The sequence below is a fragment of the Drosophila navojoa genome, chromosome X, assembly GCF_054131105.1.
Source record: "Drosophila navojoa isolate 15081-1374.11 chromosome X, UAZ_NAV_1.0, whole genome shotgun sequence".
NCBI classification, from domain to species: Eukaryota; Metazoa; Arthropoda; class Insecta; order Diptera; family Drosophilidae; genus Drosophila; species Drosophila navojoa.
The window spans coordinates 33,718,463-33,743,779 of record NC_142895.1 but is presented as its reverse complement, the minus strand read 5'-3'; the positions used below and the strand labels follow the sequence as shown (position 1 = coordinate 33,743,779).

General features: G+C 36.3%; 1 pseudogene; it reads right to left on the bottom strand.

Annotated features, from left to right (window-relative positions):
* Window positions 1-330: 330 nt before the first annotated feature.
* On the bottom strand, window positions 331-16,356 carry LOC149090900 (uncharacterized; annotated as a pseudogene).
* Between the last annotated feature and the right edge of the window lie 8,961 nt (window positions 16,357-25,317).

Below are 25,317 nucleotides of genomic sequence, written 5' to 3'. Positions count from 1 at the left end.
ATTTTTTTATTATCAATATCTTTTTAATAAATAAATAAAGTACGTTCCAGCTATTGGTATACATTGAAATTCCAGGCCAATTTTCATAAATCGTCTCAGCGATGATTCTAGTGATGACATTTGAATAGCCGAAATTTACGATTTCATAACTAGATCGACTGAGTATCCTTCAGTTGAGAAGCTGGCATCTCCATTGCCAGAAACTGCAGCAAGCTATTTTTTAACTCATGTCCCTTCTTATGCAATTTAGGTAATGCTCAAAGCGCTTACATTGAAATATCATGTGGAATCATGTGGAATGGGAATCTTGGTTGCAACAAATGATTTTTTTTAATGCATACTCACGATGTGCCCTGACTCGCCAATCTGACCATCCTGCAAAACTTGATCCAAATTTTCAAGCATTCGACACCGCTCTTGCAAGAACGTAAACAAATTGGCCCACGATGGTACCTCATCAGCCGATAAGCGTTCCTCCCATTTGGCCTGAGTGTACTTATTCAATTATTAAAATCAGCAACTCCGCCTCCGCCTCCTCACAGATGCATCAGTCTTCCCAAGTCCAAATATCGTTCTGATGTGTGCCTGTAAAATAAAACCTTTATTGTAAAATCGACGTTGAAGAGTGTCCAGAGCGACGAAATAATTAGCCTTATTTATATCGAATGAGCTGATGGTATCCAACGTAGCACCACTTTAATAGGATCAAATATGCTGGAACTTCTCAATATGGCTGAGATCAGAGTCAGCATCTATGATCGTTTTGAAAATAAAGAAAAGTTTGAGAGAAAAAATTGTCCCACTTAGTATATATTCAACTATATTTCGGTGATTGTAAATAAAGGCAAACGCGAACGATTTGAGGTAGCTAGCACTAAATGAGTATTTGTCAAGCTTGTATCAATAGTCAAAATAGCTTTTGACTTGGCCGACTTTGCAGTTCACGCTCAAGCAAGGCCTTTAACTTCAGTATAATTAACCCAAAATTTCGCAGGTAAATCACTAAATATGGACTCGAAGTCGGTTAGTGCGAACCGCATCGAAATTTGACTCTAGTTTGGCGATAGAGTCTAAGAGCTCAGTAACTCACAAGAATCCATATGAATTCAAGTCTGTCGAAAAACACTTTTTTAAATTTTTATACTCATTCACGAAAGAGGAATGAGTATATTGGTTTGTGCAATGTTCGAGACTAGAATTTTTAGAACACATTCTCGTGTATATCTCCGATTTATAGTGTTCAAATTTTCCTGATCCGCGCACTAGGGTCGGAAAATGCATTTTCTGATAGAAATAATATTAATTGATGAGCTAGAAAGCTAAAATTTGAAATGTAGATCCACGTCGACCATCCAATATCACGAGCTATGGCGGATAATAGGATACAAATGTATCTCAAATAGTTTCAAAGGTAGAATTTTAAGATTTTGCTGTGTTCTGATTCTATAAAGATTGATGAAAACATTACATGTCTATGCCTTTTAGGGGCGTGTCAAATCGGAAAAAATATAGTGATTTTTAAAATTCTGCCAAATGATGGACACTATTGATACTAAAGACCTTATATTTCGTATATATACTCCGGCTGAACCACGAGACCAAATAGTTTTGGTGAATGTATGTCCGCCAGGGGTGTGACAAACCGCAACAATTTATATATAAAGTATAAAAACTAGAAGCTTTAAATTTGTTTAGTTAAGTTAATAGTAAACTTCTCCATCGATTCCCAAGACAATATTGTTTCGCCTCTTAGTTATCTTATTCCATGAGCTGGGACATGCCAAATAGAAAAAAACTGAACTTTCTACACTACTACAGCAAATCTTTGCTACTAAATTGCTGATGGGGTGTGAATGAGTATTCCGCAGTCGGTAACGCTCGACAGTATCGTTCTTACTTGTTATACCCTGGATGGTTTATTAAAATGTACGTAACCGGCAGAAGGAGGCGTAACAGACCCCATAAAGTCTATATATTCTTGATCAGGACGTCAAGCTGAGTCGATTTATATATATATATATATATATATATATATATATATATAGATATAGATATATATATATATATATATATATATATATATATATATAAATCTACTATATATATTATATATATATATATATATATATATAAAATATATATATATTATATATATATATATATTATATATATATTTATTTACAATCTTATACCACAAGTTGCAAGTTGAGTTTTGGCTCGGATAGCGCGCGATGCTTGCGGGACGGCCGTAAAGCATGCCTTCGCAAGCACTATACTTAGCCTGGTACAGCTCGTCTTCGCTCGACTCTGCGCAGCTCCATCATCACTGTGTTAGTTCCCAAGCTTCCTTCGATTCCAGCATGGCGTTGATTATGTTGTTCGCTCTGATGGAGCGGCCCAGTGCATCTTCTAGACGACCCCTCTCCTCCAGAAACCGTCCACATACGAAAAGGATGTGGTCGGCGTCTTCCACATGCCCCCACCCGCACTAGGGGCACTCGTTAGTTTTCTCGTGACCAAAACGCTTCAAATAGCTCCGGAGCATGCCAGCTAAGACAAGCGCAGCGTCTTTCAACTTTCAATGAAACACTTGATTTCCAAAATAATAAGATATATATATTTCCGCTCCAATGCGGCCGCTTCGCTTGTCAAAAAAGTACTAAAAACTAAATCCGAATAAAGAGAGAAGTAATAAGAGATCATAAAGAGGCTCTGCTTTGTAGGCGTCGATTGCTGTTTAGCCTCTCGGCGCTGGTTCACACATCCCTCTTCCTCACGAGTTTAAGCTTTAGTCCTTCGCTAGAGTTATCGTGATCCTCGTCTGGTGCTTGCTTCTCGAGTTGATCGGCTAGCTGTGGAGTTTGGTTTGCGGCTGGTATTGGAACCGATTTCGCGTTGGTGGCATCGGTCGATTTCGGGGACCCTTTTAAGGTGATTTGCACTTCTTAAGAGCGTTTTCCCTCCCCCACACACAATCTTCATCCCTCCCCGCTGAGTCTGCAAAATCTCACACTAAATATTGTATTCTTGGAATTTTATCCCCAATTACTCGATTGAACATCAGTTCCGTACCTGTGGTTTCATGAGGAGTTACATTGTACATCAGTGCTTGAATTTCCTCCATAAGATTCCTTTTGTTTTGATGAGCTATTTTCAACTGCTTGACTAAAGCCTTGTTTATGTTCTCGACCTCATCGTTGGCTTGTGGCCAATAAGAAGGTGTTGTTATTTTCTCTATGCAGCACGATTTACAATAATTCTTGACTCAAGGCTTACATATTGTTCGCCATTATCGGTTCGTAACCTTTTTGGGTAACCCAGTCTACTAAAAATTTCCTTTCAAGTCCCAATAAGTGATTCAAATGTGATGGAGCGAAGGTATTCAAATTCTTGAGTTAAAGTCTATTAGGACTAGAATATATTCATTGTAGGATAGCGGTCCTAAGAGATCTGTAGCTACCGAGATCCAAGATCCATTCGGAAATTCAGTCCCCTTCATTGGTGGTGGATTTGTCGCTTGGGATACCAAAATACAATCAAAACAATTCTTCACAAATTTTTCGGTATCTATGTCAATTATTACGTTCATAAAACATCCACTTAGATTCTGACAAAACGCATTGCATTCCTCATCTGCGTTAAGCAAGTCATAATTCAATTTATTTGGTAATGGAGTACTCACAGGATTACAATCATCCATGTTAAATTTATTTCAAATTTGTTTGATACCCTGAATCCATTGAAAATGGGAAGGTTTTGTGTGTCTTCCAACAAAGAGAATATCTTTCTAATCAAATGCGTCAGTTTTGTATTGAAAAAAGCATTATTTATCATTTAACAGTTCCCCATACATCACAATTGAACTGTGTGTCAGAACGGATGATCAGAACAATCACCGAGAAGGCTCGCTCTATGAGTAACAGTGCTAATATTAGCAAACAATTTTGGGGTGGACCTGTTTTAACAGTTACCTAATTAACAGATCTCCAATTAGCCTTACAAAATTTGAAGAAAACACCTTTTGAATTGTGGGATTAAAAAAAGCCACTTCTAAAATATCTTGCACTTAAACAAGTGCAGAAACGAAAATTTGATGAAAAATCAATTGAAACTATACTTGTCGGTTATGAGCCAAATGATTATAAATTGCGGAAAGTGAATACAAGGAAGTTTATGATAGCAAAGTATGCAAACTTAATAAATACATTTATGGAGTTAAACTGCCGGCACGATGTTGGTTTAAGTATTTGATGATGTTTTAAAGGAAGTTGAATTCGAAAATTTAGTAGTTGATCGATGCAAATATATACTAAATAAAAGCATTTATATTCTATTATATGTAGATGATGTAATTGCTACATATAAAATTCAACCAATGCATAGTCCTTAATCTTATCTACAAAGCAAATTCAAACCAAGTAAGACCGTTGCAGTTGGGCGTTACCGACTGCGGAATACTCATTCTCACCCCATTGGCAATTTAGTAGCTAAGTTTAGGTCTAATAGTTCTTCATGGAACAAGTTAACTGTAACCTAGCTCCAAAATTTGGATGCTTACGCGCCAAAAATGAAAAAAAAAACAGGGAATTTTTTGATATGCCACACCCCTAAAGAGGCGTAACAATATTATTTAAAGAATTGATAGAGGAGGTTACTGCTAACTTAACTATCCAAATTGAAGCTTCTAGCTTCTATACCTTAGGAGCTATAAACGCCCCCTTTGGGCGGAGATAAATCCATCTTAGCTCGTCAAAATTGGGAGGTACACTTGCTTATATATACGAAATTTGAGGCTTCTAGCGGAAAATGGAAAAATCACTATATCTTCAGGTCCGATTTGCCACGCCCCATCTTTAAAGAATCGAAATATTAGGTCACCTGCTAAAATTTCTGCATTCTTGATTGGCAACTTGGGAGATACAGTTTTATCTAAATTGCCAAGCTCCAATGGGTAAAGATATATCCGCCAAAGCTCTTCAACTAACATGATTTCTGGCATATCGGAAAAAATTTTTTTTTGATTTGCCACGGCCCTATTGGGCGGATCCGGAAAATTTTAACACTTTGTAAATAATATACATGAGTATATTTTCTAGCTTCAATAGTGCCGAAATATATTGCGTTCATACAAACAGACGGACCGGGCTATATCGACACAGCTCGTCGTCCTGATCAATAATATATATACGTTATGGGGTCTGCGATGATTCCATTTTCAATGGGTTCAGGGTATGGGTTCAGGGTATTAAAATATTAACTCAAGTGAGGTAGATTTTATTCTGGACTCGTGAGCTTTAGACCATCTTATTAAATACATTACATTGTTTTTTGATTACGAGCACTTGATTTTCATTTTCAATTGAAATTGCAAAGCGTGGTGAATTTGTTAATGCGACAAGAGGAGTGTTTGACCTTAACAGCTCTGGAAACAATATATTACTCAAAGATGTATCCACATAACCTAATATCAGTAAAGAAGATGCAAGACGCTGGACTCACAATTGAATTTAACCCGGAAGGAATCATTGTAACACGAAACACATTGGTATTCAATATGTGAATATGTGATTTTAATTAAATGGGAAAATATTCACATCAGGCATTTCAAAAAGTGCAGAGTATCGATTATGGCATGAAAGGTTAGGGCATATAAAAGTATTTTTAGAAATCAAACGCAATAGCTTAGTTGAAGATATAAATCTATTAAATAATGTTAAATCATACAATGAACTTTGTGTAGCTTGTATAAAAGGAAAACAGAGTCGATTGAAATTTGAAAAATATAAGTATAAAGATCATGTGTGTGGTACAATCAACTATTGATAATAACAATTACAATGTTGTTTTTATTGATCAATTCACACATTACTGTTTATCATACTTAATAAATCAGTTATAATTTTTGTATTTTAAGACTTCATTGCAAAAAGTGAAGCTCGCCCTAACTATAAAGTTGTAAATCCATATATTGACAATGGCAGAGAATATCTTTCTAATCAAATGCGTGAGTTTTGTATTGAGAGAGAGAGTTCTCAGTGAGAGTTTTCTGGCACTCTCCCTGTCTTTACTTGTTACACGTTAGTTAGTGTGAGTGTGAGCTTACTTGCTCTTTCGATTTCGGTTCTCGTGCTGTGTTTCATTCGTTACGCTCTGTAAGGGATGTTTTGTTGCTGACTATCTATCTCAACATAATCTTTCGTTCTGCTCTTCAACGGCTGATTGTTGTTGGACTCGCTCTGTATACATATTTTACTCTCTTTGTTCCCAATTGCCAATATGAGCTGCTGCAAAAAGTCTTGTACGTTCAGGTAGGCAATGGACTCTGCACAAGCGCAATTTGTCAATTGCTGGCTGTGCAATAATATGATGCATATTAAAAGCGCAGGTCTCACTGGTCGTGACTACGACAAGATTATGTCATAGGTAAAAATTGGTAGTTGGGGTGTACGCTGGTCTTGTCCGATTTGTTTAGAAAGACAGATCAATTTTTCTAAAATGTACAGCGCTGTAAAGGCTCAGTTTTTAAAACTGAAAAAGATTTTTAAGCAGTTATCCAGTGATATGGCTGCTGCTGAAGAAACACTAACCCAGTATAATTTCGAGAGTCCCCCACCTCATTTGGTGTCTTTGTCGTTGTTTGTACCTCCCTCTGTACCATCACCATCACCTAATTCGCTTGCCCCTCCCTCACCTTGCGCTTCAGTTTTGTCATCCGCTCTCACTCGCTTGATCCTATATGACCTGTTCCTGAAGCTATTGCTTTTTCTGTTGTGGCTGCTATTGATACTTAGGTTTCTGTTCAAAAATGGGAATCTTTTCCAATCGTTTTGAAGCCATGAGTGGTAATTTCAGCCACTCCCAACATGTCCTTATTAGTCGTCTCTCCTCGAAAGCAAACGTGGCTAGGTAATAATAATCCTAATATTAACATACTTTCAAATAATTTCACTATATTTAGACTTGATTTTTCAATGCGCAGAGGAGGTGGAGTGCTAATTGCGGTTAAATCCAGTATCCTCTCTGATGTGATTACCTTTTCGTACCTTCATAATACAGAGATTTTAGGGGTTAAATTAACTCTCCCATCGCGTTTATCACTAGTTCTTATATCCCTCCTTCTTCTGATTTACAAGTTTATGCTCATCATATAAATTTTATTAAAGATGTTTATGAGCATGTGAATGATAAAGACTTGCTTCTTGTGTTGGGGGATTTTAACATTCCCAACACTTCTTGGTCAGCAACTTGTAATACAAATTACTTTATTCCGACAATTGATCACTATCTTTTTGATGAATTGTTTAACCTGTCTCTGTTTCAGATTAACTCTATTTCTAATCACCTGAATCGCACACTTGATCTGGTGTTTACTAATCACGATTCGCTCTTTAATGTCGTGAGATCGACTCCTGTTGATGATCATCTCAGTTATCCACCTTTGCCTTCTAAACCTAGTCGTTGTTAACGTAAATGCGATTTTGTTTTGCTTAGTGAATTAATTAATTCAACAGACTGGTCTATTTTATATGAGTGGAATGATATTAATTTGACAGCATCGTTTTTTTATTCCACCCTAAACTCTATTCTGGATGTTTGTGTCCCCCTCTGCCGTATTTCGCCAGTTTCTGAATATGGGTCTATAAGTACTCCTAAAGTTACTGCAGCCTCTCTGGCTTCGGACTGGACCGGGTGACGACCGGACGCTTGAAAGTGCTGGTGGTCTGTAGTTTCCCGGATAAAATGGGAGATGCAGAGGCACTGCGTTTAATTAAATGCGAATCGGGTGTACTCAGTTGCGCTCGACCCGAAAGATCAGACATGGAGTTCTGCTAAAATAGCGCATTATGCAAATCTTGGACTGGAAAAAATTGCCTCGACTCTCTTCTATGCCAAAGCTATAGTCCTAGCCTAGGACTCACAAAATTCCAAAAGATACATTTATTCTTTAAATTAACGTTAACTAGTCCATTACATTTTCAGTGCTTGTTCTTAATTAGCTGTTGCTTCAAGTTTTTCTCTTTTACGTGTTTTCGGGTATTTATATATATGTATGTGCATGTGTATGGTATATAGTTTGCATGTATTAAAAAGGATGAAAAAAAAACTACATAATATTAAAAAAAAAAAAATAATTTGATATAATTAAATAAAAAGGGTTACCAATATAATAATATAATAAAAAATGTTTAAATCATGTTTTAGGCATTTGGGGAATATACATAATGTAAAAATTTTGAAATATAGTTTTTAATTATATTTTTTATTTCATTCTTTATTTACATTTTACGGAAGCTCGTCGCCCTGATCAAGAATATATACTTTGTGGAGTATGCCACGGCTCCTTCTGCCTGTTACATACTTTTTACAAAACCATAATAACCTGATTCCCATCACAATGGGAATATAAACATATATATATATATATATTTATATATACATATATAATAATAAGACCGTTGTTATAGTTTAAATACAAAAAAATTATTTCTTAAATAAAACTTATAACGGAGTACAATTATTCTTACGCGATGTAAGAGTGGTATTAGAGCTATATGGAAACTAAACTGCTGATTGAAAATTTGTTTGTCTTATATAGCTAGAAATGTATATCGATGGTGGCGTGATTTTGGTGAAGTGAGTGTCCTGATCGCTGCCAAAAATTCTGAATATGCAGTTCCCACAAGAAAGGTTTCGATGCGTTGGAGTGCGACTTGTTTATATGAGTGCATGATCGGATGATTTTTTCTAAGCTGACGCATGGGCGATTTGTTTATAAGTGGCCGATTTGTTTATGAGTAGTTGCTAGGGCGATCGTGGCTTTGGTGTTGTGTTTAAGTGTGTGTGAGTGCTGATGGATATATTACTTGCCCATCCTAAAGAGAGTAGCCTGTCCTCAGGCGGAAAATGTAGAATACAATTGTGGTATGGTTTCTAATGGTGAAAGAGTTTCGGGGAGTAGTTGCTCTTCTGGTGTTGAATTATTTGATGTTATGGCTGTTTCATATCTTATGATAATTTTCTTATATATTGTCTTAAATTTAATGATTACAAATAGTGTTAGACTTATAATAGTAATTATAAAAGTTGTAGTGGCTATAATATTGAATTGAATTAGTATATTGCTTTTGTGCAATATCCGTCTTGCTGTCTGTCCGTATGAACTCAGTTTATTTCGCCGCTATTGAAGCTAGAAACTTGAAATTTGAACACATACTCGTGTATAACTCCGATTTATAAAGAGCTAAAATTTTCCTGATCCGCCCACTAGAAGCGTGGCAAATCGGAAAATGCATTTTCCGATATACCAGAAATCATGTTAGTTGAAGAGCTAGATAGTTGAAATTTGGTATGTAGATCCACGTTGACCCCCCAAGTCAAAAAAGCAATGGTGGATATATCTACGCCCATTGGGGGCGTGGCAAATCAGATAAAACTGTATCTCCTAAAGTTCTAAAGCTAGAAAGTTGAAATTTTGCACCTGAGCTAGTGCTATAATTCTATAATGACTGATAAACACATTTTATGTCTACGCCTACTAGGGAGGAATAGGCGCGGGACGAAACGATAGTAATCTCCGACTCGGAGGACGAGGAGATGACTGCACCCCCGCCGGTGAGTGCCAGCTACATGGGGAAGGTGGTGGGGCGTCGCCTGGAGCACCGCGCCGAAGTGGTCGAAACTTGGAGCGAGCGCCTCACCCCGTAGCCCGCGGGATTCAACCGATTATTTTATACTTTGATTTACATATATTTTTAGTATTCAATATACTTATATTAGTTCCAGTATCTACTAAAATTAGATTCCTTAAAATTCTGATTTTGTCTTATGTTATGGCTTTGTTGTTGATTATTTTCGTTGTAATTTCTGTTGTCTGTATCTTTTATTGAGTTCTGGTTAAATTGTATGTTATTATAGTTTGATGGATAATTATTGTCATTTTTTATTAATAATTTTCGATTCAAATTTCAAAAATTTAGACCAACGAAATTAGAAAGTTCATTTCTTAATCTGTTAAAGTTGTTTTGTTCATTAAGGCGATTGCCATCGGGCCACAAGCTAATTCTTTAACTCTTTGAATTAATAATCCACTTAAAATATCAATTAATCTAATATTATTTTCAAAGACCGAAAAATCAGTAATTTCCTCAATTTATTTATTATTTATTTATTTTATTATTATTATTTTATTTATTTATTTTGTTATCAAGGTCTCTTACGCTTGTTACTCTTAAATTATTGATTTTCCTAGTTAATCCCATCTGATCCGTTCTTGGTCTATAATGATGTCTCAAACGATGTTTACATTCCGTCCAATTTGCTGGTGGGTTAATATTAAGTATAGTTCCTTCATAATCTGGTCCACTGCAGACACGAATCCATGTAAAGTTCCATCCTGCCTATTAAATGTTGGTAGGTATCTCGTTTGCTTCTCTATGCAGTTTCTTTGATTTTTAATTGGGTTTCTGCCTTCACCTTCTCTTGCGATGATTACATTCGTTAATAATTGAATACATTACTGCATTTCAAATATTTGTTGTTGGTTTTCCATTTTATTGAGTTGTATTATTCGCTTCTTCATTTAGTTTTGTTCATTTTATACGATTTCAAAAAACCTACCCCGATTATTATTTTTGATTTTCCATTTTATTGAGTTGTATTATTCGCTTCTTCATTTAGTTTTGTTCATTTTATACGATTTCACAAAACCTACCCCGATTATTATTTTTGTTCACTTTTATAAAATTTCACAAACAATTTTCGAATTTCGTTACTCCGTTTTTTATTTTTGTTCACTTTTATAAGATTTCACAAAAAAGTTTCGAATTATGTTACTCCGTTTACCGGCTACGCTAATTATGTATTATCTTCATACAGTTCAATACATGTTCTTTATTTGAAATCAAAAATAAAACGGTTTTTCTTACTCAATTCTAAGAGGCTTCTTATACTATTTTCTGGCTATGATTAATTGTGTTTACAATATTCAGTGTGCTGGGTCAAGGTTTGCTTATCTTATGCAGCTGGGCTGCGATGCTTATTTATGTTTACAAAACGGTCTCCAATTTCTATGACACTTCTGATCTCTGCTCTGTTTGGGCTCATCGACGGCTCAATGGCCCCAGCTCGAAGCTACTCGTCCTCCCATTCATCGATCACTTTCCGCATAGCCGGATTCTCAGTGTAGTGCCCCTCCTTCAGAGGCTTGTCGTCCTTCATTCGGATGCTATGCTCGGCTATGTGCGTCACTCCTCTGACGTCTTCCAAGAGCGCAAAGCTCGCTCCTAAAAGTCCTTTTACTCGTCTTCCAACTCATCCGGCCCTCCTTTGTTACCGGGCGTGGATTGGAGTGCGATGCGTTGGAGTGCGACTTGTTTATATGAGTGCATGATCGGATGATTTTTTCTAAGCGGACGCATGGGCGATTTGTTTATAAGTGGCCGATTTGTTTATGAGTAGTTGCTAGGGCGATCGTGGCTTTGGTGTTGTGTTTAAGTGTGTGTGAGTGCTGATGGATATATTACTTGCCCATCCTAAAGAGAGTAGCCTGTCCGCAGGCGGAAAATGTAGAATACAATTGTGGTATGGTTTCTAATGGTGAAAGAGTTTCGGGGAGTAGTTGCTCTTCTGGTGTTGAATTATTTGATGTTATGGCTGTTTCATATCTTATGATAATTTTCTTATATATTGTCTAAATTTAATGATTACAAATAGTGTTAGACTTATAATAGTAATTATAAAAGTTGTAGTGGCTATAATATTGAATTGAATTAGTATATTGCTTTTGTGCAATATCCGTCTTGCTGTCTGTCCGTATGAACTCAGTTTATTTCGCCGCTATTGAAGCTAGAAACTTGAAATTTGAACACATACTCGTGTATAACTCCGATTTATAAAGAGCTAAAATTTTCCTGATCCGCCCACTAGAAGCGTGGCAAATCGGAAAATGCATTTTCCGATATACCAGAAATCATGTTAGTTGAAGAGCTAGATAGTTGAAATTTGGTATGTAGATCCACGTTGACCCCCCAAGTCAAAAAAGCAATGGTGGATATATCTACGCCCATTGGGGGCGTGGCAAATCAGATAAAACTGTATCTCCTAAAGTTCTAAAGCTAGAAAGTTGAAATTTTGCACCTGAGCTAGTGCTATAATTCTATAATGACTGATAAACACATTTTATGTCTACTCCTACTAGGGAGGAATAGGCGCGGGACGAAACGATAGTAATCTCCGACTCGGAGGACGAGGAGATGACTGCACCCCCGCCGGTGAGTGCCAGCTACATGGGGAAGGTGGTGGGGCGTCGCCTGGAGCACCGCGCCGAAGTGGTCGAAACTTGGAGCGAGCGCCTCACCCCGTAGCCCGCGGGATTCAACCGATTATTTTATACTTTGATTTACATATATTTTTAGTATTCAATATACTTATATTAGTTCCAGTATCTACTAAAATTAGATTCCTTAAAATTCTGATTTTGTCTTATGTTATGGCTTTGTTGTTGATTATTTTCGTTGTAATTTCTGTTGTCTGTATCTTTTATTGAGTTCTGGTTAAATTGTATGTTATTATAGTTTGATGGATAATTATTGTCATTTTTTATTAATAATTTTCGATTCAAATTTCAAAAATTTAGACCAACGAAATTAGAAAGTTCATTTCTTAATCTGTTAAAGTTGTTTTGTTCATTAAGGCGATTGCCATCGGGCCACAAGCTAATTCTTTAACTCTTTGAATTAATAATCCACTTAAAATATCAATTAATCTAATATTATTTTCAAAGACCGAAAAATCAGTAATTTCCTCAATTTATTTATTATTTATTTATTTTATTATTATTATTTTATTTATTTATTTTGTTATCAAGGTCTCTTACGCTTGTTACTCTTAAATTATTGATTTTCCTAGTTAATCCCATCTGATCCGTTCTTGGTCTATAATGATGTCTCAAACGATGTTTACATTCCGTCCAATTTGCTGGTGGGTTAATATTAAGTATAGTTCCTTCATAATCTGGTCCACTGCAGACACGAATCCATGTAAAGTTCCATCCTGCCTATTAAATGTTGGTAGGTATCTCGTTTGCTTCTCTATGCAGTTTCTTTGATTTTTAATTGGATTTCTGCCTTCACCTTCTCTTGCGATGATTACATTTGTTAATAATTGAATACATTACTGCATTTCAAATATTTGTTGTTGGTTTTCCATTTTATTGAGTTGTATTATTCGCTTCTTCATTTAGTTTTGTTCATTTTATACGATTTCAAAAAACCTACCCCGATTATTATTTTTGATTTTCCATTTTATTGAGTTGTATTATTCGCTTCTTCATTTAGTTTTGTTCATTTTATACGATTTCACAAAACCTACCCCGATTATTATTTTTGTTCACTTTTATAAAATTTCACAAACAATTTTCGAATTTCGTTACTCCGTTTTTTATTTTTGTTCACTTTTATAAGATTTCACAAAAAAGTTTCGAATTATGTTACTCCGTTTACCGGCTACGCTAATTATGTATTATCTTCATACAGTTCAATACATGTTCTTTATTTGAAATCAAAAATAAAACGGTTTTTCTTACTCAATTCTAAGAGGCTTCTTATACTATTTTCTGGCTATGATTAATTGTGTTTACAATATTCAGTGTGCTGGGTCAAGGTTTGCTTATCTTATGCAGCTGGGCTGCGATGCTTATTTATGTTTACAAAACGGTCTCCAATTTCTATGACACTTCTGATCTCTGCTCTGTTTGGGCTCATCGACGGCTCAATGGCCCCAGCTCGAAGCTACTCGTCCTCCCATTCATCGATCACTTTCCGCATAGCCGGATTCTCAGTGTAGTGCCCCTCCTTCAGAGGCTTGTCGTCCTTCATTCGGATGCTATGCTCGGCTATGTGCGTCACTCCTCTGACGTCTTCCAAGAGCGCAAACCTCGCTCCTAAAAGTCCTTTTACTCGTCTTCCAACTCATCCGGCCCTCCTTTGTTACCGGGCGTGGATTTCGTGCATCCTCTTTGCACTGTCTCTAGCATTTCTCTCTTTGGCGGGCCATCTCCAGGCTCACCTTCAATATCCGATTCGAACGTTTTATTCCCTGGTGGCCGCTCCTTGGGTCCACCTCCACGATCCTCGCCTCGCTTTCATCTCATTCGCCACCGGAAGATCCTCTCTGAGTACTCCGGGCATGCTCAGTACATTCTCAACGGCACCAATTCTTTGCAAAAGCATCATGGTACAATAACGGCATCGCGTTCACACGCTTGGAACGAGGCGTGCGCACAAGACCGCCATCAGTTCCGGCTCTTGTCCCTCTTTATACTCATTCACGAAGTGAATTAGTATATTGCTTCTGTGCAATGTCCGTCTTGCTGTCCGTCCGTCTGTCCGTATGAACGCAGTTTATTTCGCCGCTATTGAAGCTAGAGACTTGAAATTTAAACACATACTCGTGTATAACTCCGATTTATAAAGTGCTAAAATTTTCCTGATCCACCCACTAGAAGCGTGGCAAATCGGAAAATGCATTTTCCGATATACCAGAAATCATGTTAGTTGAAGAGCTAGATAAATGAAATTTGGTATGTAAATCCACGTTGACCCCCCAAGTCCAAAAAACTATGATAGATATATCTACGCCCATTTGGGGCGTGACAAATCAGATAAAACTGTAATTCTAGGCATTTGATTTGCCACGGCCCTATTGGGCGGATCCGGAAAATTTTAACACTTTGTAAATAATATACATGAGTATATTTTCTAGCTTCAATAGTGCCGAAATATATTGCGTTCATACAAACAGGTGGACCGGGCTATATCGACACAGCTCGTCGTCCTGATCAATAATATATAAACGTTATGGGGTCTGCGATGATTCCATTTTCAATGGGTTCAGGTTATGGGTTCAGGGTATTAAAATATTAACTCAAGTGAGGTAGATTTTATTCTGGACTCGTGAGCTTTAGACCATCTTATTAAATACATTACATTGTTTTCTGATTACGAGCACTTGATTTTCATTTTCAATTGAAATTGCAAAGCGTGGTGAATTTGTTAATGCGACAAGAGGAGTGTTTGACCTTAACAGCTCTGGAAACAATATATTACTCAAAGATGTATCCACATAACCTAATATCAGTAAAGAAGATGCAAGACGCTGGACTCACAATTGAATTTAACCCGGAAGGAATCATTGTAACACGAAACACATTGGTATTTTAATTAAATGGGAAAATATTCACATCAGGCATTTCAAAAAGTGCAGAGTATCGATTATGGCATGAAAGGTTAGGGCATATAAAAGTATTTTTAGAAATCAAACGCAATAGCTTAGTTGAAGATATAAATCTATTAAATAATGTTAAATCATACAATGAACTTTGTGTAGCTTGTATAAAAGGAAAACAGAGTCGATTGAAATTTGAAAAATATAAGTATTTAGATCATGTGTGTGGTACAATCAACTATTGATAATAACAATTACAATGTTGTTTTTATTGATCAATTCACACATTACTGTTTATCATACTTAATAAATCAGTTATAATTTTTGTATTTTAAGACTTCATTGCAAAAAGTGAAGCTCGCCCTAACTATAAAGTTGTAAATCCATATATTGACAATGGCAGAGAATATCTTTCTAATCAAATGCGTGAGTTTTGTATTGAGAGAGAGAGTTCTCAGTGAGAGTTTTCTGGCACTCTCCCTGTCTTTACTTGTTACACGTTAGTTAGTGTGAGTGTGAGCTTACTTGCTCTTTCGATTTCGGTTCTCGTGCTGTGTTTCATTCGTTACGCTCTGTAAGGGATGTTTTGTTGCTGACTATCTATCTCAACATAATCTTTCGTTCTGCTCTTCAACGGCTGATTGTTGTTGGACTCGCTCTGTATACATATTTTACTCTCTTTGTACCCAATTGCCAATATGAGCTGCTGCAAAAAGTCTTGTACGTTCAGGCAGGCAATGGACTCTGCACAAGCGCAATTTGTCAATTGCTGGCTGTGCAATAATATGATGCATATTAAAAGCGCAGGCCTCACTGGTCGTGACTACGACAAGATTATGTCATAGGTACAAATTGGTAGTTGGGGTGTACGCTGGTCTTGTCCGATTTGTTTAGAAAGACAGATCAATTTTTCTAAAATGTACAGCGCTGTAAAGGCTCAGTTTTTAAAACTGAAAAAGATTTTTAAGCAGTTATCCAGTGATATGGCTGCTGCTGAAGAAACACTAACCCAGTATAATTTCGAGAGTCCCCCACCTCATTTGGTGTCTTTGTCGTTGTTTGTACCTCCCTCTGTACCATCACCATCACCTAATTCGCTTGCCCCTCCCTCACCTTGCGCTTCAGTTTTGTCATCCTGTTCCTGAAGCTATTGCTTTTTCTGTTGTGGCTGCTATTGATACTTAGGTTTCTGTTCAAAAATGGGAATCTTTTCCAATCGTTTTGAAGCCATGAGTGGTAATTTCAGCCACTCCCAACATGTCCTTATTAGTCGTCTCTCCTCGAAAGCAAACGTGGCTAGGTAATAATATTCCTAATATTAACATACTTTCAAATAATTTCACTATATTTAGACTTGATTTTTCAATGCGCAGAGGAGGTGGAGTGCTAATTGCGGTTAAATCCAGTATCCTCTCTGATGTGATTACCTTTTCGTACCTTCATAATACAGAGATTTTAGGGGTTAAATTAACTCTCCCATCGCGTTTATCACTAGTTCTTATATCCCTCCTTCTTCTGATTTACAAGTTTATGCTCATCATATAAATTTTATTAAAGATGTTTATGAGCATGTGAATGATAAAGACTTGCTTCTTGTGTTGGGGGATTTTAACATTCCCAACACTTCTTGGTCAGCAACTTGTAATACAAATTACTTTATTCCGACAATTGATCACTATCTTTTTGATGAATTGTTTAACCTGTCTCTGTTTCAGATTAACTCTATTTCTAATCACCTGAATCGCACACTTGATCTGGTGTTTACTAATCACGATTCGCTCTTTAATGTCGTGAGATCGACTCCTGTTGATGATCATCTCAGTTATCCACCTTTGCCTTCTAAACCTAGTCGTTGTTAACGTAAATGCGATTTTGTTTTGCTTAGTGAATTAATTAATTCAACAGACTGGTCTATTTTATATGAGTGGAATGATATTAATTTGACAGCATCGTTTTTTTATTCCACCCTAAACTCTATTCTGGATGTTTGTGTCCCCCTCTGCCGTATTTCGCCAGTTTCTGAATATGGGTCTATAAGTACTCCTAAAGTTACTGCAGCCTCTCTGGCTTCGGACTGGACCGGGTGACGACCGGACGCTTGAAAGTGCTGGTGGTCTGTAGTTTCCCGGATAAAATGGGAGATGCAGAGGCACTGCGTTTAATTAAATGCGAATCGGGTGTACTCAGTTGCGCTCGACCCGAAAGATCAGACATGGAGTTCTGCTAAAATAGCGCATTATGCAAATCTTGGACTGGAAAAAATTGCCTCGACTCTCTTCTATGCCAAAGCTATAGTCCTAGCCTAGGACTCACAAAATTCCAAAAGATACATTTATTCTTTAAATTAACGTTAACTAGTCCATTACATTTTCAGTGCTTGTTCTTAATTAGCTGTTGCTTCAAGTTTTTCTCTTTTACGTGTTTTCGGGTATTTATATATATGTATGTGCATGTGTATGGTATATAGTTTGCATGTATTAAAAAGGATGAAAAAAAAACTACATAATATTAAAAAAAAAAAAATAATTTGATATAATTAAATAAAAAGGGTTACCAATATAATAATATAATAAAAAATGTTTAAATCATGTTTTAGGCATTTGGGGAATATACATAATGTAAAAATTTTGAAATATAGTTTTTAATTATATTTTTTATTTCATTCTTTATTTACATTTTACGGAAGCTCGTCGCCCTGATCAAGAATATATACTTTGTGGAGTATGCCACGGCTCCTTCTGCCTGTTACATACTTTTTACAAAACCATAATAACCTGATTCCCATCACAATGGGAATATAAACATATATATATATATATATTTATATATACATATATAATAATAAGACCGTTGTTATAGTTTAAATACAAAAAAATTATTTCTTAAATAAAACTTATAACGGAGTACAATTATTCTTACGCGATGTAAGAGTGGTATTAGAGCTATATGGAAACTAAACTGCTGATTGAAAATTTGTTTGTCTTATATAGCTAGAAATGTATATCGATGGTGGCGTGATTTTGGTGAAGTGAGTGTCCTGATCGCTGCCAAAAATTCTGAATATGCAGTTCCCACAAGAAAGGTTTCGATGCGTTGGAGTGCGACTTGTTTATATGAGTGCATGATCGGATGATTTTTTCTAAGCTGACGCATGGGCGATTTGTTTATAAGTGGCCGATTTGTTTATGAGTAGTTGCTAGGGCGATCGTGGCTTTGGTGTTGTGTTTAAGTGTGTGTGAGTGCTGATGGATATATTACTTGCCCATCCTAAAGAGAGTAGCCTGTCCTCAGGCGGAAAATGTAGAATACAATTGTGGTATGGTTTCTAATGGTGAAAGAGTTTCGGGGAGTAGTTGCTCTTCTGGTGTTGAATTATTTGATGTTATGGCTGTTTCATATCTTATGATAATTTTCTTATATATTGTCTTAAATTTAATGATTACAAATAGTGTTAGACTTATAATAGTAATTATAAAAGTTGTAGTGGCTATAATATTGAATTGAATTAGTATATTGCTTTTGTGCAATATCCGTCTTGCTGTCTGTCCGTATGAACTCAGTTTATTTCGCCGCTATTGAAGCTAGAAACTTGAAATTTGAACACATACTCGTGTATAACTCCGATTTATAAAGAGCTAAAATTTTCCTGATCCGCCCACTAGAAGCGTGGCAAATCGGAAAATGCATTTTCCGATATACCAGAAATCATGTTAGTTGAAGAGCTAGATAGTTGAAATTTGGTATGTAGATCCACGTTGACCCCCCAAGTCAAAAAAGCAATGGTGGATATATCTACGCCCATTGGGGGCGTGGCAAATCAGATAAAACTGTATCTCCTAAAGTTCTAAAGCTAGAAAGTTGAAATTTTGCACCTGAGCTAGTGCTATAATTCTATAATGACTGATAAACACATTTTATGTCTACTCCTACTAGGGAGGAATAGGCGCGGGACGAAACGATAGTAATCTCCGACTCGGAGGACGAGGAGATGACTGCACCCCCGCCGGTGAGTGCCAGCTACATGGGGAAGGTGGTGGGGCGTCGCCTGGAGCACCGCGCCGAAGTGGTCGAAACTTGGAGCGAGCGCCTCACCCCGTAGCCCGCGGGATTCAACCGATTATTTTATACTTTGATTTACATATATTTTTAGTATTCAATATACTTATATTAGTTCCAGTATCTACTAAAATTAGATTCCTTAAAATTCTGATTTTGTCTTATGTTATGGCTTTGTTGTTGATTATTTTCGTTGTAATTTCTGTTGTCTGTATCTTTTATTGAGTTCTGGTTAAATTGTATGTTATTATAGTTTGATGGATAATTATTGTCATTTTTTATTAATAATTTTCGATTCAAATTTCAAAAATTTAGACCAACGAAATTAGAAAGTTCATTTCTTAATCTGTTAAAGTTGTTTTGTTCATTAAGGCGATTGCCATCGGGCCACAAGCTAATTCTTTAACTCTTTGAATTAATAATCCACTTAAAATATCAATTAATCTAATATTATTTTCAAAGACCGAAAAATCAGTAATTTCCTCAATTTATTTATTATTTATTTATTTTATTATTATTATTTTATTTATTTATTTTGTTATCAAGGTCTCTTACGCTTGTTACTCTTAAATTATTGATTTTCCTAGTTAATCCCATCTGATCCGTTCTTGGTCTATAATGATGTCTCAAACGATGTTTACATTCCGTCCAATTTGCTGGTGGGTTAATATTAAGTATAGTTCCTTCATAATCTGGTCCACTGCAGACACGAATCCATGTAAAGTTCCATCCTGCCTATTAAATGTTGGTAGGTATCTCGTTTGCTTCTCTATGCAGTTTCTTTGATTTTTAATTGGGTTTCTGCCTTCACCTTCTCTTGCGATGATTACATTCGTTAATAATTGAATACATTACTGCATTTCAAATATTTGTTGTTGGTTTTCCATTTTATTGAGTTGTATTATTCGCTTCTTCATTTAGTTTTGTTCATTTTATACGATTTCAAAAAACCTACCCCGATTATTATTTTTGATTTTCCATTTTATTGAGTTGTATTATTCGCTTCTTCATTTAGTTTTGTTCATTTTATACGATTTCACAAAACCTACCCCGATTATTATTTTTGTTCACTTTTATAAAATTTCACAAACAATTTTCGAATTTCGTTACTCCGTTTTTTATTTTTGTTCACTTTTATAAGATTTCACAAAAAAGTTTCGAATTATGTTACTCCGTTTACCGGCTACGCTAATTATGTATTATCTTCATACAGTTCAATACATGTTCTTTATTTGAAATCAAAAATAAAACGGTTTTTCTTACTCAATTCTAAAAGGCTTCTTATACTATTTTCTGGCTATGATTAATTGTGTTTACAATATTCAGTGTGCTGGGTCAAGGTTTGCTTATCTTATGCAGCTGGGCTGCGATGCTTATTTATGTTTACAAAACGGTCTCCAATTTCTATGACACTTCTGATCTCTGCTCTGTTTGGGCTCATCGACGGCTCAATGGCCCCAGCTCGAAGCTACTCGTCCTCCCATTCATCGATCACTTTCCGCATAGCCGGATTCTCAGTGTAGTGCCCCTCCTTCAGAGGCTTGTCGTCCTTCATTCGGATGCTATGCTCGGCTATGTGCGTCACTCCTCTGACGTCTTCCAAGAGCGCAAACCTCGCTCCTAAAAGTCCTTTTACTCGTCTTCCAACTCATCCGGCCCTCCTTTGTTACCGGGCGTGGATTTCGTGCATCCTCTTTGCACTGTCTCTAGCATTTCTCTCTTTGGCGGGCCATCTCCAGGCTCACCTTCAATATCCGATTCGAACGTTTTATTCCCTGGTGGCCGCTCCTTGGGTCCACCTCCACGATCCTCGCCTCGCTTTCATCTCATTCGCCACCGGAAGATCCTCTCTGAGTACTCCGGGCATGCTCAGTACATTCTCAACGGCACCAATTCTTTGCAAAAGCATCATGGTACAATAACGGCATCGCGTTCACACGCTTGGAACGAGGCGTGCGCACAAGACCGCCATCAGTTCCGGCTCTTGTCCCTCTTTATACTCATTCACGAAGTGAATTAGTATATTGCTTCTGTGCAATGTCCGTCTTGCTGTCCGTCCGTCTGTCCGTATGAACGCAGTTTATTTCGCCGCTATTGAAGCTAGAGACTTGAAATTTAAACACATACTCGTGTATAACTCCGATTTATAAAGTGCTAAAATTTTCCTGATCCACCCACTAGAAGCGTGGCAAATCGGAAAATGCATTTTCCGATATACCAGAAATCATGTTAGTTGAAGAGCTAGATAAATGAAATTTGGTATGTAAATCCACGTTGACCCCCCAAGTCCAAAAAACTATGATAGATATATCTACGCCCATTTGGGGCGTGACAAATCAGATAAAACTGTAATTCTAGGCATTTGATTTGCCACGGCCCTATTGGGCGGATCCGGAAAATTTTAACACTTTGTAAATAATATATATGAGTATATTTTCTAGCTTCAATAGTGCCGAAATATATTGCGTTCATACAAACAGGTGGACCGGGCTATATCGACACAGCTCGTCGTCCTGATCAATAATATATAAACGTTATGGGGTCTGCGATGATTCCATTTTCAATGGGTTCAGGTTATGGGTTCAGGGTATTAAAATATTAACTCAAGTGAGGTAGATTTTATTCTGGACTCGTGAGCTTTAGACCATCTTATTAAATACATTACATTGTTTTCTGATTACGAGCACTTGATTTTCATTTTCAATTGAAATTGCAAAGCGTGGTGAATTTGTTAATGCGACAAGAGGAGTGTTTGACCTTAACAGCTCTGGAAACAATATATTACTCAAAGATGTATCCACATAACCTAATATCAGTAAAGAAGATGCAAGACGCTGGACTCACAATTGAATTTAACCCGGAAGGAATCATTGTAACACGAAACACATTGGTATTCAATATGTGAATATGTGATTTTAATTAAATGGGAAAATATTCACATCAGGCATTTCAAAAAGTGCAGAGTATCGATTATGGCATGAAAGGTTAGGGCATATAAAAGTATTTTTAGAAATCAAACGCAATAGCTTAGTTGAAGATATAAATCTATTAAATAATGTTAAATCATACAATGAACTTTGTGTAGCTTGTATAAAAGGAAAACAGAGTCGATTGAAATTTGAAAAATATAAGTATTTAGATCATGTGTGTGGTACAATCAACTATTGATAATAACAATTACAATGTTGTTTTTATTGATCAATTCACACATTACTGTTTATCATACTTAATAAATCAGTTATAATTTTTGTATTTTAAGACTTCATTGCAAAAAGTGAAGCTCGCCCTAACTATAAAGTTGTAAATCCATATATTGACAATGGCAGAGAATATCTTTCTAATCAAATGCGTGAGTTTTGTATTGAGAGAGAGAGTTCTCAGTGAGAGTTTTCTGGCACTCTCCCTGTCTTTACTTGTTACACGTTAGTTAGTGTGAGTGTGAGCTTACTTGCTCTTTCGATTTCGGTTCTCGTGCTGTGTTTCATTCGTTACGCTCTGTAAGGGATGTTTTGTTGCTGACTATCTCTCTCAACATAATCTTTCGTTCTGCTCTTCAACGGCTGATTGTTGTTGGACTCGCTCTGTATACATATTTTACTCTCTTTGTTCCCAATTGCCAATATGAGCTGCTGCAAAAAGTCTTGTACGTTCAGGCAGGCAATGGACTCTGCACAAGCGCAATTTGTCAATTGCTGGCTGTGCAATAATATGATGCATATTAAAAGCGCAGGTCTCACTGGTCGTGACTACGACAAGATTATGTCATAGGTAAAAATTGGTAGTTGGGGTGTACGCTGGTCTTGTCCGATTTGTTTAGAAAGACAGATCAATTTTTCTAAAATGTACAGCGCTGTAAAGGCTCAGTTTTTAAAACTGAAAAAGATTTTTAAGCAGTTATCCAGTGATATGGCTGCTGCTGAAGAAACACTAACCCAGTATAATTTCGAGAGTCCCCCACCTCATTTGGTGTCTTTGTCGTTGTTTGTACCTCCCTCTGTACCATCACCATCACCTAATTCGCTTGCCCCTCCCTCACCTTGCGCTTCAGTTTTGTCATCCGCTCTTACTCGCTTGATCCTATATGACCTGTTCCTGAAGCTATTGCTTCTTCTCTTGTGGCTGCTATTGATACTTAGGTTTCTGTTCAAAAATGATAATCTTTTCCAATCGTTTTGAAGCCATGAGTGGTAATTTCAGCCACTCCCAACATTTCCTTACTAGTCGTCTCTCCTCAAAAGCAAACGTGGCTAGGTAATAATATTCCTAATAATAACATACTTTAAAATAATTTCACTATATTTAGACTTGATTTTTCAATGCGCAAAGGAGGTGGAGTGCTAATTGCGGTTAAATCCAGTATCCTCTCTGATGTGATTACCTTTTCGTACCTTCATGATACAGAGATTTTAGGGGTTAAATTAACTCTCCCATCGCGTTTATCACTAGTTCTTATATCCCTCCTTCTTCTGATTTACAAGTTTATGCTCATCATATAAATTTTATTAAAGATGTTTATGAGCATGTGAATGATAAAGACTTGCTTCTTGTGTTGGGGGATTTTAACATTCCCAACACTTCTTGGTCAGCAACTTGTAATACAAATTACTTTATTCCGACAATTGATCACTATCTTTTTGATGAATTGTTTAACCTGTCTCTGTTTCAGATTAACTCTATTTCTAATCACCTAAATCGCACACTTGATCTGGTGTTTACTAATCACGATTCGCTCTTTAATGTCGTGAGATCGACTCCTGTTGATGATCATCTCAGTTATCCACCTTTGCCTTCTAAACCTAGTCGTTGTTAACGTAAATGCGATTTTGTTTTGCTTAGTGAATTAATTAATTCAACAGACTGGTCTATTTTATATGAGTGGAATGATATTAATTTGACAGCATCGTTTTTTTATTAAACCCTAAACTCTATTCTGGATGTTTGTGTCCCCCTCTGCCGTATTTCGCCAGTTTCTGAATATGGGTCTATAAGTACTCCTAAAGTTACTGCAGCCTCTCTGGCTTCGGACTGGACCGGGTGACGACCGGACGCTTGAAAGTGCTGGTGGTCTGTAGTTTCCCGGATAAAATGGAAGATGCAGAGGCACTGCGTTTAATTAAATGCGAATCGGGTGTACTCAGTTGCGCTCGACCCGAACGATCAGACATGGAGTTCTGCTAAGATAGCGCATTATGCAAATCTTGGACTGGAAAAAATTGCCTCGACTCTCTTCTATGCCAAAGCTATAGTCCTAGCCTAGGACTCACAAAATTCCAAAAGATACATTTATTCTTTAAATTAACGTTAACTAGTCCATTACATTTTCAGTGCTTGTTCTTAACTAGCTGTTGCTTCAAGTTTTTCTCTTTTACGTGTTTTCGGGTATTTATATATATGCATGTGCATGTGTATGGTATATAGTTTGCATGTATTAAAAAGGATGAAAAAAAAACTACATAATATTAAAAAAAAAATAATTTGATATAATTAAATAAAAAGGGTTACCAATATAATAATATAATAAAAAATGTTTAAATCATGTTTTAGGCATTTGGGGAATATACATATATGTAAAAATTTTGAAATATAGTTTTTAATTATATTTTTTATTTCATTCTTTATTTACATTTTACGGAAGCTCGTCGCCCTGATCAAGAATATATATACTTTGTGGAGTATGCCACGGCTCCTTCTGCCTGTTACATACTTTTTACAAAACCATTATACCCTGATTCCCATCACAATTGGAATATAAACATATATATATATATATATATATATATATATATATATATATATATATATATATATATATATATATATATATATATATATATATATATATATATATATATATATATATATTTATATATACATATATTGTTCAGGCATGAACATATGAATATACGATGATCGTATACATGCCTCCGACGCACTCAGCGACTAGCAGGTAGTGCGCTGTGATAGCGATAAGGGCCACATGTACGGACTGCATAAATATACAAATGAAGACCAACCCTTGCAACCCCAGAGTCAGATTAC